Source organism: Lathyrus oleraceus, chromosome 4 (assembly GCF_024323335.1).
Source record: "Lathyrus oleraceus cultivar Zhongwan6 chromosome 4, CAAS_Psat_ZW6_1.0, whole genome shotgun sequence".
Classification (NCBI taxonomy): Eukaryota; Viridiplantae; Streptophyta; class Magnoliopsida; order Fabales; family Fabaceae; genus Lathyrus; species Lathyrus oleraceus.
In genome coordinates, this window is record NC_066582.1 from 115417209 (window position 1) to 115425961 (window position 8753).

Genomic DNA, 8753 nt, shown 5'->3' on the forward strand with positions numbered 1-8753 from the left:
TCGAAGGGCACGAGCTGGTTCTGCCATCTCGGGTATCGGCGAAGGAAGAAGATTTTTGAGATCAGGAATTTCGATTGGAGGAAGGTTGTTTGCAGCACGATACTCCCGAATTCGTCGTAAGACTCGGAGATATCGTTGAACGTCGTTGATTCGTAGGTAATACGGTTCGCCTTATGAGCGAGTGTGTGGCATATAAATCAACAAAAGACAAAAAGGAAATATAAAAATTGCCTTAGTCTCTACAGCGTAACAGAAGAGTTACGATATCGACTAAATAAAAGTCCCCGGCAACGGCGCCAAAAACTTGATCGCGACTTTATGAGTCTATTGGGGTATTAACTGCAAGTGCACAATTTAATCGCGTAGTAATAAAAGATATCGATCCCACAGGGACTTAATGAATCGATATACCGTTTTTCTAGGGTTACTTCGTAAAGCTAAGGCGGATGATACTTTGAGGATTAGGGGAAATAGTAAAACTAAAATTGGATCTAGATTAAATATCAAATGAGCGGATATCAGTATGTAGTTCGTCGTAATTAGGGAATCAAATCTTTGTTGGTTTCTTAGTTTTAAAATAAGTCCTTTCATTAGACACTATTGATTAAAAACCTTTTCTCAAACTCTCGCTCTGTTGAATAGACTATGATTTTACCTTAACGTACGCTCTCACTATTTAGTTAAAACTAAAATCACTTTTTGAAAACAATAGAGTCTATAGAAACTCTTTTTATTAAAATACTAACCGTTTAAACACCCTCGTCTCAAGCTCTCGCTCTGTTGACTTAGATTATATGATTAAACTTAAATGCTTAACTCTCGTCCTCACATTTAACCTTTAAAAATACTTTTTGAAAATGATTAGAATTTAATTAACTCTAAAAATTGCTTTCGCCCTGATTTAAAGTTAATGTCAATTTACACTGTCCAGTTAAAAGCTAATACCGTCGTTCTATTGATTTTAACTTCTTTACGTCTTTTATTCTCGTACAAAAACTTTGGTATTAACTCTGTAAATTGAGACCATAAAAAGAGTGACTATATTTTTAAATAAATTTAAACCGACTTAGTTTTGATTCCTTTATTCCGCTTACTTTACATACCGATATCTAAATTAATTAGCCGGACATGCTAAACAGGCCTAAATAATTATCATGCTTAAATACAGCCATATCAGACAAACAATATAGATAAACAACAGTGCAGAGCATATATAAATTAAAACAATAAATTAAAGAACCTGTAAAATTAATAGAAATCTTGATCGTTCTCTAACTTCGATGCTTGAACACTCCACCACAAACCGGTTGGATTTGTTCTTCACAATCTTCGATCAGACAGTAAAATAAAGGCGAAGGAATAAAATACTATGATCCAACGTAAGGTTAGATCTAGTAAAAGTTACACAATAGTTTCCGGTGTAGAAACTAGTGTGAAAGAAAATATATTCAATGCTTTGGAAATTAACTGGAAAAGAAAAGGAAATAAAAATTGTTAAGAAAGTAGAATGCTGGAAATATTAAAGAACAAGAAAAATATTGCACGGTGCCGAATACTGGAAAAAATTAGCGTGTCGCAGGGTTCCACAATTGGTTCTATTTATATTCATCCTTCATGTAACCGTTGCACAAAAATTCCTTCAGTAGGTTTCCTCACGTTTCAACGAGTCAAGCAAAGAAAAAGGCTGAACGTGCTTCTATTACGCGTCAAAGCCAAAAATATAGGAATGGGGTGTGACGTCCGTCACACCCTTTGTTACTCTCGTAACACTGAGCAGAGGGGCGTGACGCTCGTCACACCTTGTGTGGCGGTCGTCACAGTGCTTCAGCGCTTCTCCTTAGAGTTATGGGTTGGGCTTTAGTGGAATGCTTTTTCATCCTCTTTTTGCACCCCTCTTTCTTTCTTTTTCACTTATGCTTCAAATAATGTTACCTGAAATAAATAGAAGGAAAATACCAAGTAATATCGAATGATATGAAATAAATCGAAACAAATAATAATATAATTTAATTAAATCGAGTCCAAAAATGTGATATTATTTCATGTTATCAATTGCTCGCTTGACTGCCATGATGGAGTCTGTTCTAGATACTCAGAGTCAATCTTCTCCAACGCCTGCAACTCCTCCTCCTCAAAGGACTGTCATCTCAGAGGTTGCTACCTCAACTGTGCCTGCCACTCAGTTTGCTCCAACTATGCCTGCCGGATTCCCGTGGGGAATGCCGCCGAACTTTATGCCCGAAGGGTTTGCGCCTACTTTTTATTCCATGCCGGCATCTAGCCCGGTCATGTCTGTTCCGCCTCCAGTTGTTCACACTCTGCCTCGTGTTGAAGACACCATCTACCATTCTGAGCCGTCTGAGGGTTCGGATGTTTATGAGAAGATGGATGAGATGAAAGACCAATTCCTTGAGCTGCGAAAGGAGTTGAAGACCTTGAGGGGGAAATATTTAATCGGTAAGAGTGTTGCGGAACTTTGCTTAGTGCCAAATGTCAAGATCCCGATGAAGTTCAAAGTCCCTAACTTTGAAAAGTATAAGGGGAATACTTGCCCGCTTAGCCATTTCGTCATGTATGCCAGGAAAATTTTGACGCAAACTGATGATGATCAGTTATTGATTAACTACTTTCAGGACAGTCTGACTGGTGCCGCTCTGAGGTGGTACATGGGATTGGATAGTGCAAGTGTTTGCACGTTCAATGATTTAGGTGAAGCCTTTATGAAATGGTACAAATACAACGTTGATATGACGCCAGATAGGGACCAGCTGAGGTCGATGTCTCAAAAGGACAAAGAGACGTTTAAAGAGTACGCCTAGAGGTGGAGAGAGCTTGCTGCTCATATCAACCCTCTGTTGGAAGAAAAAGAGATGACCAAGATTTTCCTTAAGACCCTGAGTTCGTTTTATTACGAACGAATGATTGCTAGTGCCCCAGCGACTTTACCGAAATGTAAATATGGGGATGAGATTAGAAGAGGGTGTTCGTGAGGGACATTTATCTAAGGAAGAGGTATCTTCAAGCAAGAAGTATGGTAACAATTTCGCTAGGAAGAAGGAAGGTGAAACTAATGCAGTGTCAGCAGGGAGGTAGAGGAGGCCTCATATCATAAGAAATCCGCAACCACGTCAGGATCATCATCAAGTATCATCCGTTATTCTAGTATTTTCCAATAATCAATCAGTACCAGTTCAACAACAACCACAACAAAGAACAAATAACAACAACAACAACAACACCAACAATAATCAACAACAACAGAACTTTGAGAGGAAGAAGGTCTCTTTTGACCCTATTCCTATGACATATGCTGAGTTATATCCATCTTTGGTTCTCAAGAACCTTCTCCAACCAAGAAATCCGCCACAAATTCCAGAACCACTTCCATGGTGGTATAAGCCTAAACTCCGTTGTGCCTTTTATCAAGGGGCTCCTGGTCATGATATCGAGAATTGCTACCCGTTGAAATTCGAGGTCCAAAAGCTAGTGAAGAGTGGAATGGTGTCCTTTGAGGATCGTGCGCCGAATGTAAAAGCTAACCCATTTCCTGCTCATGGTAATCCCTATGTTAATATGGTAGATGGTTGTCTAGGAAGTTCCTGAGTGTTTGATGTGTGACGTATTCATCGATCTTTGATAGAAATGAATAAGACCTTGTGTACGATTAGTGATTGTGAAGACGACCATGACAGTTGTACAATCGGCAGTGTGAACCTCCATGGGTTTTTGGTTGTCAAGAGAGATATCCAGAAGTTGATGGATGAGAATGTAATCCAGATTCAACAGTCAAGGGATATAGATGACGTCAACGTGTTAGTGCCAGTTTTTAAGACCCCTGAGCGGGTGGTAATTCAGTTCGATATCAGCAGCAGTAACAACGCCAATAGATCGGTATCGCTGTTAGTGATACGGTTAGCGGGCCCAGTCCCGTATGCATCCGATAGAGTTGCTCCCTATCAGTATAATGCAGCCATGGTGGAGAATGTCAAAAGGTCCCGTTGCCTACGACTAATTCTGTTGTAAACATTGCCGATATAGCAAAGGTGACCCGTAGCAATCCTGTGTTTGGTCTTGTTTTCTAGAAGGATGTAGAGGATGTTGGTAAGAAGGTTGAGGTACCTGTAGCAAATCCGGTTAGTGCTTCAAAGTGTCAGTCTGGTGAATCCAGAAATTTGAAGCCTAATGATGATGATGAGGTGCTTCGTTTGATTAAGAAGAGTGAATTCAATGTGGTGGAGCAGCTGCTCCAGACTCCTTCCAAGATTTCAGTTTTGTCTCTGCTCATGAATTCTGAAGCACATAGAGAAGCATTGCAAAAGGTATTGGAGCAAGCTTATGTGGAACATGATGTGACAGTGGATCAATTTGACCATATTGTGGCTAACATTACTTCCTGCAATAATCTGAGCTTCTGTGATGAAGAACTCCCCGAGGAGGGTAGGAATCACAACCTAGCATTACACATATCACTGAATTGTAAGGAGGATGCACTGTCCAATGTATTGGTTGATACCGGCTTTTCTTTGAATGTACTCCCCAAGTCAAGTCTGTCAAGATTATCCTACCAAGGAGCTCCGATGAGATACAATGGCGTGATCGTCAAAGCTTTTGATGGTTCTCGTAAGATTGTTATTGGTGAGGTGGACCTTCCAGTGAAGATAGGTCAGAGCGATTTCCAACCTACATTTCAGATAATGGATATCCACTCGGCCTATAGCTTCTTGTTAGGAAGGTCATGGATACATGAGGTAGAAGCTGTGACATCCACTATGCATCAGAAATTGAAATTTGTGAAGAATGGTAAGCTCGTCATTGTGGGCGGAGAGAAAGCTCTGTTGGTAAGTCATTTGTCGTCTTTCTCATATGTTAAGGCTAAGGATGAGATTGGAACTCCGTTCCAAGCTCTACCTATTGCTGAAGAAAAGAGAGTAGGGGAACCTATGTCCTCTTTTAAAGATGCTCAGAAGATTGTTGAAGATGGTAGTTCTGATCAGTGGGGTCGAATGGTAGAGGTCGTCGAAAACAAGAATCGTGTTGGTTTGGGATTTCAGTAAGGGTCGTCTGTGATCAAAGTTGAAGATGTGTAACCTAGTTTCTATAGAGGAGGGTTCATCCATGGTAATGAATAACACTCAGCTGTAGTAATTGAGGATGATGAAGATATAGACTGCACCAGTTTTGTGACGCATGGAAAAACTTGCAACAATTGGATCGATGTCGATGTTCCTGTTATTGTTCATTGCTCTAAGTAATTGTTTTATTATTTTTGAAAATCCTTCTCCTATGCCTAAGGGAGAAGTGAACATTGTCACACATCTTTTAATTTGATCATTAATAAAATACAATTCTATTCATCCATATCTATGATGTTTTATTTTTACTTTTTGCTTTTCTGAAAATGGTAATCACGAAAAACATAAATAAATAAATAATAATTATCCATCTGCATAATATTTGGTCACAATTCACTTCTCTAAAATCGAAATATCAAATCATCATGCAGGTTGGTTTCTAAACCCATTGAATACAATGATCCTACTCCTTCTCCAAACTTTGAATTCCCTGTGTATGAGGCTGAGGAAGAAAATAATGAAGAAATGTCTGATGAATTATCTCGTCTACTTGAGCACGAGGAAAAAGCCATTCAGTCATTCGAAGAGCAGGTTGAGTTAGTCAACTTGGGTTCCGAAGATGATGTGAATGAAGTCAAGATTGGGTCGCAACTGTGTCCAGAGGTTAGGAAGGGGTTGATTGATATTCTTTGAGAGTATTCAGATGTGTTTGCTTGGTCCTATCAAGACATGCCTGGTTTAGATTCTGAGATTGTGGAGCATAGATTGTCGTTGAAGCCAGAATGCCCGCCAGTCAAGCAGAAATTGAGGAGAACTCATCCTGATATGGAGTGAAGATCAAAGAAGAAGTCCAGAAGCAGATTGATGTTGGTTTCCTTGTTACTGCTGAGTATCCGTAATGGGTGGCCAGCATTGTGTCTGTTCCAAAGAAAGATGGAAAAGTCTGTATGTGTGTTGATTATAAATATTTGAACAAAGCTAGTCTGAAAGATGATTTCCTTATGCCACACATTGATATGTTGGTAGACAATACAACTAAATTCAAAGTCTTTTCGTTTATGGACGGATTCTCCGGATATAATCAGATCAAGATGGCACCAGAGGATATGGAGAAGACCATATTCATTACACCCTAAGGAACATTCTGTTATAAAGTGATGCCTTTCGGTCTAAAGAATGCTGGTGCAACTTACCAGAGAGCAATGACCATTCTTTTTCATGATATGATGCATAAAGAGACCGAACTCTATGTTGATTATATGATTGCTAAATCCGGTGAAGAAGAAGAGCATGTCGAGCATTTGTTGAAGTTATTCCAGCGTTTGAGGAAGTATAAACTCCGCTTGAATCCCAATAAGTGTACTTTTTGTGTTCGTTCTGGTAAGTTATTGGGCTTTATTGTCAGCGAGAAGTTGATCCTGCCAAGGTCAAAGCAATACAAGAGATGCTTGCGCCCAAAACTGAGAAGCAAGTCAGAGGTTCTCTCGACTGTTTGAATTATATCTCAAGATTCATTTCGCACATGACTGCCACATGTGCGCCTATATTCAAGCTTCTTCGGAAAGATCAGTCTTGTGATTGGACCGAAGACTTCCAGAAAGATTTTGATAATATCAAAGAGTATCTGCTTGAGCCTCAAATTCTGTCTCCACCTGTGGAAGGAAGATCGTTGATCATGTATTTGGCTGTGCTTGAGGAAAGTATGGGTTGTGTTCTTGGTCAGCAAGATGAAACTAGAAAGAAAGAATATGCTATTTACTACCTGAGTAAGAAGTTCTCTGATTGTCAGACTCGGTATTCTATGCTTGAAAAGACTTGTTGTGCATTGGCTTGGGATGCTAAGCGTCTGCGTCAATATATGTTGAATCATACCACTTGGTTGATATCCAAAATGGATCCAATCAAGTATATTTTTGAGAAACCTACTTTAACTGGGGGGATTGCCCGTTGGCAGATGTTGTTATCAGAGTATGATATTGACTACCGATCTCAGAAAGCGATCAAAGGTAGTGTCTTGGCTGACCATTTGGCTCACCAACCAATTGAAGATTACCAGTCAGTGCAATATGATTTTCCTGATGAAGAGATCTTGTACTTGAAAATGAAGGATTGTGATGAACCATTGCTTGAAGAAGGGCCAGAGCCTGGTTCCCATTGGGGCATGGTATTTGATGAAGCTATTAATCAGTATGGTAATGGCATTAAGGAAGTGATTATTACTCCTCAAGGAACTCATTTTCCATTTACAGCTAGATTGACTTTCAAGTGTACAAACAATATGGCTGAGTATGAAGCTTGCATTATGGGGCTTGAAGAGGCCATTGATCTCAGAATCAAGTATTTAGATGTCTATGGAGATTCAACTTTTATTGTGAATCAGATCAAAGGTGAATGGGAGACGAATCAACCCGGTTTGATACCATATAGAGACTATGCGAGGAGGATTTCAACTTTCTTTACAAAAGTTGAATTTCATCATATCCCTCAAGATGAAAATCAGATGGCAGATGCTCTAGCAACGTTGGCTTCAATGATTATGGTGAAGTATTGGAATGAAGTTCCCAATTTAATTGTGATGCGTCTTGATAAGCCAACTCATATGTTTGTTGTTGAAGAGATCAAGGATGAGAAGTCGTGGTATTTTGATATCAAGTGTTTTCTTCAAAGTCAGATTTACCCGTCTAGGGCATCTTTGAAAGATAAGAAGATTTTGAGAAGATTAGCCAGCAACTTCTACCTAAATGGTGATGTGCTTTACAAGAGAAACTTCGATATGGTTCTACTCAGATGCGTGGAGAGACACGAAGCAGACTTATTGATGGCTGAAGTTCATGAAGGTTCCTTTGGTACTCATTCCAATTGACATACTATGGCTAAGAAGATGTTAAGGGCAGGTTACTATTGGATGAAAATGGAATCTAACTGTTGCAAGTTTGTGAAGAAATGCCACAAGTGTCGAATCTATGCAGATAAGATTCATATTCCACTGACACTGTTAAACGTCATTTCCTCTCCATGGCCCTTCTCCATGTGGGGAATTGATATGATTGGCATGATTGAACCCAAAGCTTCGAACGAACATCATTTCATTTTTGTGGCTATTGACTACTTCATAAAGTGGGTTGAAGCGGCATCATATGCGAATGTAACCAAGCAAGTTGTTGTAAGGTTTATCAAGAATCAGATTATATGTCGGTATGGTGTGCCAAGTAAGATCATTACTAATAATGGATCTAACTTGAATAATAATATGGTGGAAGCTCTTTGCAAATACTTCAAGATTGCACACCATAATTCTTCTCCCTACAGACCTAAGATGAATGGGGTTGTTGAAGTTGCAAACAAGAACATCAAGAAGATCATCCAGAAGATGGTTGTGACGTACAGAGATTGGCATGAGATGCTCTCATTTGCTTTGCATGGGTATCGTACATCCATTCGCACTTGAACAGGGGTAACCCCTTTCTCACTTGTTTATGGCATGGAAGTTGTGCTCCCGGTAGAGGTTGAGATCCTATTGCGTGTGCTGATGGAAGCCAAGTTGACAGAATCGAATGGTGTTAGACCAGGTATGACCAGTTGAATTTAATTGAAGAGAAGAGGCTAACTGCCATGTGTCATGGTCAGTTATATCAGCAGAGAATGAAAAAAGCTTTCGATAAGAAGGTTAGGCCTCGTGTA